The following is an 8653-nucleotide window of genomic DNA, read 5'->3' on the forward strand; positions in this document are numbered from 1 at the left end:
AGGAAAAAAAAACAAAAAAAAACAAAAAAAAAACTGCTACAGTGGTCTGGAGATTTATTTGTGTTTTCCATATCTTGTCAGTATGAGGAGGGTAGAGAGATACGCTTATCATACCCTACTGCCTGCCTCTCTGGAACTTTGGAGAGTGGGGAACATGACCAATTAGCATTGGAGTAATCCAACTTTGAAGATGTTGAAAGATGTCAACTTTGCAGTGGAATACAGCATAGCCTACAGCTCCACAACAGTGAGAGGCCCGCGTACGGCAAAAAAAAAAAAAAAAAAAAAAAGGTGATAGAATCGTAAAGATTCCCACTCCAGAAGGACTTTTAAGCAATTGTACTTCATTATTTAACAGAGAAAATTACCTCCAAAATGCTTTTAGTATTAGTGACTCACTAAATTTTTTTTCTCCACCTACTTCCAAAACTGATTTGAAGTAGGAAAGAGATTCTGTAGCTACAGCCATGGCCACCGTGTATGACTGTGTAACCTTAGCCATCTATGAACTAATGAAGAGCCTCTGTAGTACATTATACCTGGTTCAGTCATTCTGAACATCATTTAAAGAAACTCATACCAGCACTATCTTGACTAGCTTGAATTTTGATTATCCTCGTGTTAATACGCCATATATCACAACTTACTTTGTACTTCACTGGAAGATAACTTCTAGTCACTTACTCATAGTTTCAGGGCATCAAGAGAGAAGGTGCCCTTGGCTACATGCGCTCATTCGGTTTTGGCAAAGGAAAGAAGGTGAAGTGCAGCATTTTGGGAATCAGAAGCCTCTTGATTTGTTCCCTATGAAATTGGGCAAGGCACATAAGCTCAGTTTTCCCAACTGTTTAATGGCCCAACATTAATGTCTACCTCATAGTTTTGGTGTAAGAATTAAACGAGCCTATGAATAGAAAGTGCTTGGCACATAGTAAGTTGACAGGTCTTAGTACTCTCTATGCTGTGCTGGGTGCTTGAAATATAGTATCTCATTATAATCTTCTAGTTTTACAGAAACGGAAATTTAAGCTCTTTGAGGGCCTTTGTTTATCATTATATTTCCAGTCCGCAGAATATTGTCTGCCTCAGAACACCTAAGTGTCTTGCTAAGAGGGATTAAATAATAACTTGTCCAAAGTCAAACATCTAGTAAATAGCATGATTAGGATTCAGACCTAAGTCTGCACAATTCCAAGCCCAGTGCTCTTTTAATAATTTCCCAGTTTCATTGTATAAAAGACAAGGACGTGGAAGCTGATTGAAGTGCTGCTTTGTGCCTTCTTTTACTACCAGTTCTCAAATTATTTGATTATTACCCTTTAGGGTTCGCAGTATAAGAAGTTTCCATCCATATCATTTAAAGGTCATTTCCAGAGTATTTATACAAGGGTCAAGCTCATGGCTTATATTTTTTGCTTGAGCCCCATTTCCAGTTTTTAATGCTTTCTAGGTGAGGTTCACCTACTAGAGTCTACAGAAGCCATTTCAGCCTTAACATCTCCAAGCCAGGGCTCATCCACCGGCCCCCACCTCTCCCTTCTCCCACATTCACCCTCCAGAAGCCCTGCTTCACCTTATGTCCTGATAGATGACATTTTTTTCCACCCAGGCACTCAAGTGAAACATTTTGGCTTCAATCTTTACTCCTCCCATTTTCCTTACCCGACTGGTCACCAGGTTTTATTGTTTCTACCTCAGAAATGGTTTTCAGAACTGACTTTTCCTTTTCACCTCAGCTGCTACTCTCTAATTCAGTACAGTGGTCCCTCGGTACCAGTAGGGGATTGGTTTTGGCCCCCATGGCCCCCACCAGAATACCAAACTCCAGGGATGCTCAAGTCCCTTATATAAAATGACAGTATTTGCATATAACCTACACACAGCCTCACATACACTTTAAATCACCTCTAGATTACTTATCATACCTAATACAATGCAAAAGTTATGTAAATAGTTGTAAACACAATGTAAATGCTGTGTCAATAGTTGCTGGCAAATTCAAGTTTGTTTTTTTTTTTTTTACATCTTTATTGGAGTATAATTGCTTTACAATGGTGTGTTAGTTTCTGCTTTATAACAAAGTGAATCAGTTATGCATATACATATGTTCCCATATCTCTTCCCTCTTGCATCTCCCTCCCTCCCACCCTCCCTATCCCACCCCTCTAGGTGGTTACAAACCACCTAGCTGATCTCCCTGTGCCATGCGGCTGCTTCCTTTTGAAACTTTCTGGAATTTTTATTTTTCAACTATAACCCATAGATATGGAGGGCTGACTATACTTCATCATCTTTTGTCTGAAGGGTTTGGGCAGCTTCCAAGTTGACCTTCTTCCCTTCAGTCCCTTCCCTCACCAGCCTTTTGAAGGCAAAATGATCTTCCTCTAACATAGAACAGATCTGACACTCTTCAGCTCTAAAACCTTTGGCAGTGCCCCTTACCTCCAGTGTAAGAGGTTATCCTCACTACTATGTAATATTTTATTTAAAACGGAGCCCAGTCAGATTTTCCTGCCACTCTTCCCATGAGTCCTTAGCTTTAGCTATACTGAACCACTTGCCCTTCCCCAAACGCCCAACATACTTTGGGACTTTGGGCCTTTCTTCCAGCTGCTTCCTCTGCCTAGAATGACCTTCCCCTCCTTTTTGGCCTTGAAAATTCCTGCTCATTTCTTAAGGCTCAACCCAATCTCACATCCAGGGTGAGGCTCTTTTCACTTCCCCCAGCTGACTCGAGGAAAATTAATTTTCCTTTGCATTCATCACAGCACTTCCAACATTTTTATTAAAATTAGTTCTTTATGTATTAATGGTCCATGGAGCCTTAAGATCAAGGACTACTTAATTCATTGATGTGACCCCTGTCCTAATATAAAGCTAGTTAAGTTTTTTTGTATTTAAGGAAAAAGAGCACATTGGTCTTCTTTTTCTTTTCTGTATCTTCATTTTTATTTTTGGGGGATTTTATTTTATATATTTTTATATATAAAAATATATATTTATATATAGATTATATAAAAATATATATATTTATATATAATATATATAATATGTAATATATACATAATATATATTTTTTTATACAGCAGGTTCTTATTAGTTATCCATTTGCACATTGGTCTTTTAAAAAAATAAATGAATAATAGTATAAGTAGTAAAAGGAATATAAGTTATGTGGAGGGTGGGATGATATCAGATGTTAGGGATTTTGGTCTCATTCATAGGAGGTACTCAATACATGTTAGTTAATTCATGAACAAATCTACTTTATAAATACTTGACCTCACTCCAGGCACAACTTTGCTTAATAACAAAGGTAAAGAATAGCTATGAAAAGGACAGATTGGTCCCAGGATCATTTGAAACTGGAAATCCATTAAAACCACATCACTCCTAATAGTGAGGTTTCTTTAGACTTGCATGCTTTCCTACCCAGCTATGGGTCACCCTCAACATAGGATGTTTTAAATGTTTTAAAATCCTTCTTGGAGTTCTATCCATCTCTTTGTTTAAAATGTAATTTCCAACCAGCCAGAGGACCAACATTTTCTTATAGTTGTACATAGCCTGTTATCTCTGAAACTTTTGTCAACTTTTCCTCTTTATATGTCAGCTTTGGAAATGAGTTTTTACTTTTCTGTTGTAGGAGAAAACACTCACGTAAAGAACTGTTAATACTAAAAATATCTAAGTACCTACTTCTTAGGGTATACAGTCTACAAATCCCTCTTCAAGGCTATTCAGTGGTTTACAGGACCTGTTTTAACGAAAGATCTCACTGGACTGGGGAGTCAGAGACTCTAGGTTCTAGTTCTGACCTGCCTCTATTCACTTGAGTGATGGTTGGGCAAGTCACTTAAACATTAGGTTGCAAATTTGGAGCACCTAGGCTGGACTTGGACCACAGATGTATGTTGTTTACCCCTTACTAAGTGATAATTTAATTGGGAGATTTTATATAAGAACATAGGTTTTTATTTTCTCTTGAGAAATCAGCAGATCTGGCCACAGGGGTCCCATATTCCTACTCAATTTGTAGTAGCTTACCCCTCTAACATGGCATGGGCTCTCCAGGGCTCCAATGACTTCATCATTTTCTACTGACCTTTAGTCTGCCCTACACAGAAGCAAAATACCAGTTTCTGTTTGTCTATGCACTTGTACTCAAGGGTGATATTAAAAACATTTAAGTACTAAGGCATGGGACCTGACCCATCAGAATGGATACCTCTGTGCTAGAACAACATCCTGGGGATGCCCTACTCTCGCCAGCTGCTGTATCATGGGGAGGTCCAAGAGCTCCTAGAGAAAAGGCAGGGGCAGCATCATTTAGTGGGCTGAGAGCAGCCTCCATATGCCAAATGCAAGGACTGTGCTGACCTCGGGTGCACACTTCCGGAACTTAAGCCCTGCTTGATCTGTTGTTTTCTCAGAGTACAGAGAGATATTCCTGTATCCACGTCTCTTATTGAAAACAAGTAAATGAAAGAAAACTAGATTAAAAAAAGGTAGAATGGTTTTCTTGCCCTTGGTTGCCTTGTTCATCCATCAACTGGCCGCTACAGCATATGAGTTTGATTTCCTGGTACAAACCAATCTATAAACTCTTTTCCAGCCTAAGCATAAGGAACCTCTAATTTTATCCATTTTATAAATGGAGTGAAAATTTTGCAAAACATCTTGAAGAATTTTGCAAATCATTGTACAGAATTTATATAAGGTCTAAAACACACTGCTCGAAATAATAAATCACCAATAAATTATCTCCATTTTCTTACTGGGCTTTTCAATTTTAAAAGCACTGTGATATACGTTTTTTTTCTTTTTTAATTTAGCCATGGCTATTTTTCAAATGGAATTAATGACCAAAAGCTAGGCTCAACCTCTAATTATAGTAAGAGACACTAGACAGGAGTTGTTCCAGACACTGACCCATCTTGGCTCAGGGAGAGGCTCTGGGCAGTTTTACTATGTGCTGGATTAGTACCTGGGGCCAGGAAACATCTGTTATAACATGCGGTCCAGTGGGTACTCTGCTTAATTATAAAATGGCATTGCAGTGTCCCTTTGAGTTGGCTGGCCTTAGCTTCTACTGCTATATGATCAAGCAAAATGCAGTTCTAGATGTTCTGTTAACTGAATATCCAACCCAAGTGTTGAAATGCTTTGAGAAGAGTGAAAAAGTTAAACCTTTGCCCTCAGGAAAAAGGTATGGGGAAAGACAAAACAAAGAAATGATTTCGAAAAGCAATTGAGAAGCTTAGATCTGAATGGGCGTTCCTTATATAAGGAATGGGGGAGCTGATTCAGGGATGACTCACACTTCTAGAATGAACTGTTTATATAGTGCTTCCTCCTCTTCCAGGAATCCTGTTTGGAAGCTCAGGAACAATGACAATTGAGAAGCAAAGGGAAAACTGGAGAAGAGTGAGGGAATGCTTGGAACACCCAGAGGCTCATTCACCTTGAATAAGAGGACACTTTTCTGTCCCGAGTCCACGCAATCAGTTATGTCCCAGGACTTAGGGTTAATTCTTGGAACACATTCACTTGGGAATTCTTCCTAATGGCATGAAACTCTTCTTAGCCCTCATGAGAACTTACCTTCCCCAATCCTCTTATACGCTGAGGGGAGAACAGAGCCCATTGTCAACAGTGTCTGCTGAGGAATATCTTTTGTCTCATAGCTTGTTGTAATCACTTCCAGACCAGGGGTATATTTATGATTTACATAATGTTGCAGAGGAAGAGGTCTTAAGGACTTTTTTTCTCTAAATCTTTCTGAATTATTATTTTAGACTCATTGCCAGGTTTTTTTAAAGGGGGAAGTTGATGAACTTTTAAACATGTCATTACATGCTCTGAAATAGCAAATCTTTGTTCTTGCAAAGTTTCTTGTGGAAAGTTTACGGGCTGTGTGTGTGAGTGAGGTGTGTGTGAGTGTGTGCGTGCATTTAGAAACAGGTAGAAAAGGAAACGGGTGAAAAGGAACACTTGAGGTTCACTGATAAAGTTAAATACATATTGTGTGTTTCTGTTAGAACAAAAGTTGGCAGATTTGGGGGGATCTTACCCAACATTTGGGGTGGGTTTTGGAAGGGCAGCTCTATGCTCACTTTTCATCATGTTTCAATAATTAGGGGTAGGAGCTGAAGGGTTAAGCCCTAAAGCAAGAAAATATCTCTAAGTCAGAAAACAAAGGGAAACTTGCATATTTCTGAAGATGACATCGGATCAGCCTGTGGATTTCAAGCAATTATACGATATTATGATTCCCACTGAGCATGCATTAGTTGGAATACTGTTCTTTTTATTTCTCCATGTCCCGGGGTTGTACACTGAAAGAGCCCTGTTCAACTTCGCATGTCAGAATTTTGAAGGAAAAATTATAGTAAAATATGTTTAAAACAGTGGGGCCTTATGTGAGGGAACACAACATTTTCCAAGACTTTCAAAAATCCTTTTGTTAAAAATATGGTTTTTATTTTCTGTTTTTCTTTCTTTCTTTCTAAAATTTTTTTCTTTTCAGTCAAGGTTTTACCTCCTCTCCCTCCTGGAGAAAAGAAGACAGAAGTTTCAAAGGATATCCATAACACAGCCTACATTTAGGGCCTGAGGACTTACAAAGGCTTTGTTTTAAATGAGACGCCCCACCTGGAAAATAAACAAGTGAGAAAAGTTCATCCATGTATAGAACTTCAGTTCCAACAACTGTGGTGACAGTCACACTGTCTGAGTAAATGTCCCCCAGAGTTGTCTTGTGAACAAAATGATGATTAATTGGGGATTGTGTGAGTTGAAAGATGGGTTGTTCATAAAGGGGAGGAACTTTTCTAGAGCACGAGGAACTGGGTTGTTCTAAAAGGTGAAATGTCTTTTTTAAATTGAATTAATTAAAAACAAAATAAAACAAAAAGCAGGCACAGCGAAGTGCACAGATTAGGAATGATGGTGGATGAGTGTTATATTCATTTTATTCCACCATATTCTTTCTCCCAAAGGAGAGAAGTAACTTGTTTGATCAGTTAGGAATTGCATTTAGCTGTAATTGACAGAGACTTGACTTCCATGGCTTAAACCTATAAGAGATTATTTCTAAAAGAAATCCTACCTCTGGCTCACTGGGGCTCATAGCATGGTTTCTCAAAGTCACCAGGGACCCAGGCTCTTCCTAGCTCTTTGCTCTTGCATCCTGAGGGCATGATATCCCTCTAGTCATCATATGTTCTCTCCAAGCATGAAAGAGGAAAGGCAAGGTAAAAAGGAAAGACCTCCTAGCTTGGTTAACTCCCTTTAAGGAGCTTCCCCAGAAGGGCCTCAGAACATTTCCACTTACAATTCATTAGCCAAACCTTTGTCACATGACTGCACCTAGCTGCAAGGGAGCCTGGGAAATGTAGTCTTTTAGGAAGAAAAATTACTGCCCTAAATGAAATCAAGATTCTATTACTGTTAACAAGGGAAGAGCAGGTATTAGATTCGAAACCAGAAGTCTCTGTCATACTCATATAAAATATACTTAATGCCAATATATTATCCAAGGATTATTGATTGCTTCTGTTTGAATTACGTAGTGTTTAAGGCACTAGTTTAAGAACCCAGTTGTGCATTGCATTTCATCAGTGCACATGGCCAAAATGAATTCTTTTGCACACCTCTGATCTTTTCCTCCACTACTGGTGAAGTTTAAGCTACAGAAGTTTTTGGGTGCATAATTAAAGAGCATAAAATTCCATACACTCCTGATCCTCCAAATTGAGCAAATACAGTTTCTTGTCTAGAAATTATACTGAGAAATGATTGCATCTTCTTCAATCTTTTTCTTCCCCACATTGTTGGAGCTTAAACTTCCTCCATCATAAAAAAGTGGACATTTTAGAAAATTTGTGGGTTCATAATTGGAGAAAAGGAAGAAACTGTAAAGACTAGCAACCAACTTAGGAGATACTATTTCCTGCAAGACTGATTACCCTCCCTTGAATTTCTTCACTTCCCTGTTTTACGCTGCTTAAAATTCTACCGATTAAAGATTCACTTTGGTTCCCAGGCATCCCCTTCTAAAAATGCCAATTTTTTAAAAGAGGTAAAGTTATTAGTCATTCAAAAATCAGTGCCAATTACTTTAATCAGATTGCTTTCCTACTGGCTATGATACAACTTCACTGAATGGGAGGTATTTATTTAACTAGTTTTTCTTCTCACTTGAAAAATAAAACACACTGGTGGCAAAAAATTCAATCTGAACAAAAAGATATACTGTGTAAATAAGTCTCCCTTTCACCCCAGATTCCAGGAGTCTTTTCCTTGCTGATGTAACAATTACTAAACATTTCTTGTATTATCTAAAGATGTATTCTGCATGCAGAAGCATACATAGATATTAACACACATATACACACAATGCAGATCTATAAAAATCCTTTTGTTTTACCCAAATAATCATATACTGTGTACATTATTTTGTACTTTTAAATTTTTTTTAATATCATTGAAGAATATTTTTTAATTAGCATATATACCTGCTACATTTTTTTAAATCCCTGTTAAAATAGCAGGGTTTTTTTTGTTTGTTCTTGTTTTTGTTTTTGTTTTTTGTGGTACACTGGCCTCTCACTGTTGTGGCCTCTCCCGTTGCGGAGCACAGGCTCCGGAC

General features: G+C 38.1%; 1 long non-coding RNA gene across 1 annotated transcript in view; it reads left to right on the forward strand.

The window, feature by feature from the left end:
- The window catches only part of LOC114486885 (uncharacterized), a 26571-nt gene extending 19923 nt beyond the window's left edge, over positions 1-6648 (forward strand). The window contains exon 3 of the long non-coding RNA XR_003681277.1: positions 6530-6648. This is a non-coding gene — a long non-coding RNA (uncharacterized lncRNA). The remainder of the gene's footprint in view (positions 1-6529) is intronic.
- The last annotated feature ends 2005 nt before the right edge of the window (positions 6649-8653 follow it).

This window comes from Physeter macrocephalus, chromosome 9 (genome assembly GCF_002837175.3).
Source record: "Physeter macrocephalus isolate SW-GA chromosome 9, ASM283717v5, whole genome shotgun sequence".
Lineage (NCBI taxonomy): Eukaryota > Metazoa > Chordata > Mammalia > Artiodactyla > Physeteridae > Physeter > Physeter macrocephalus.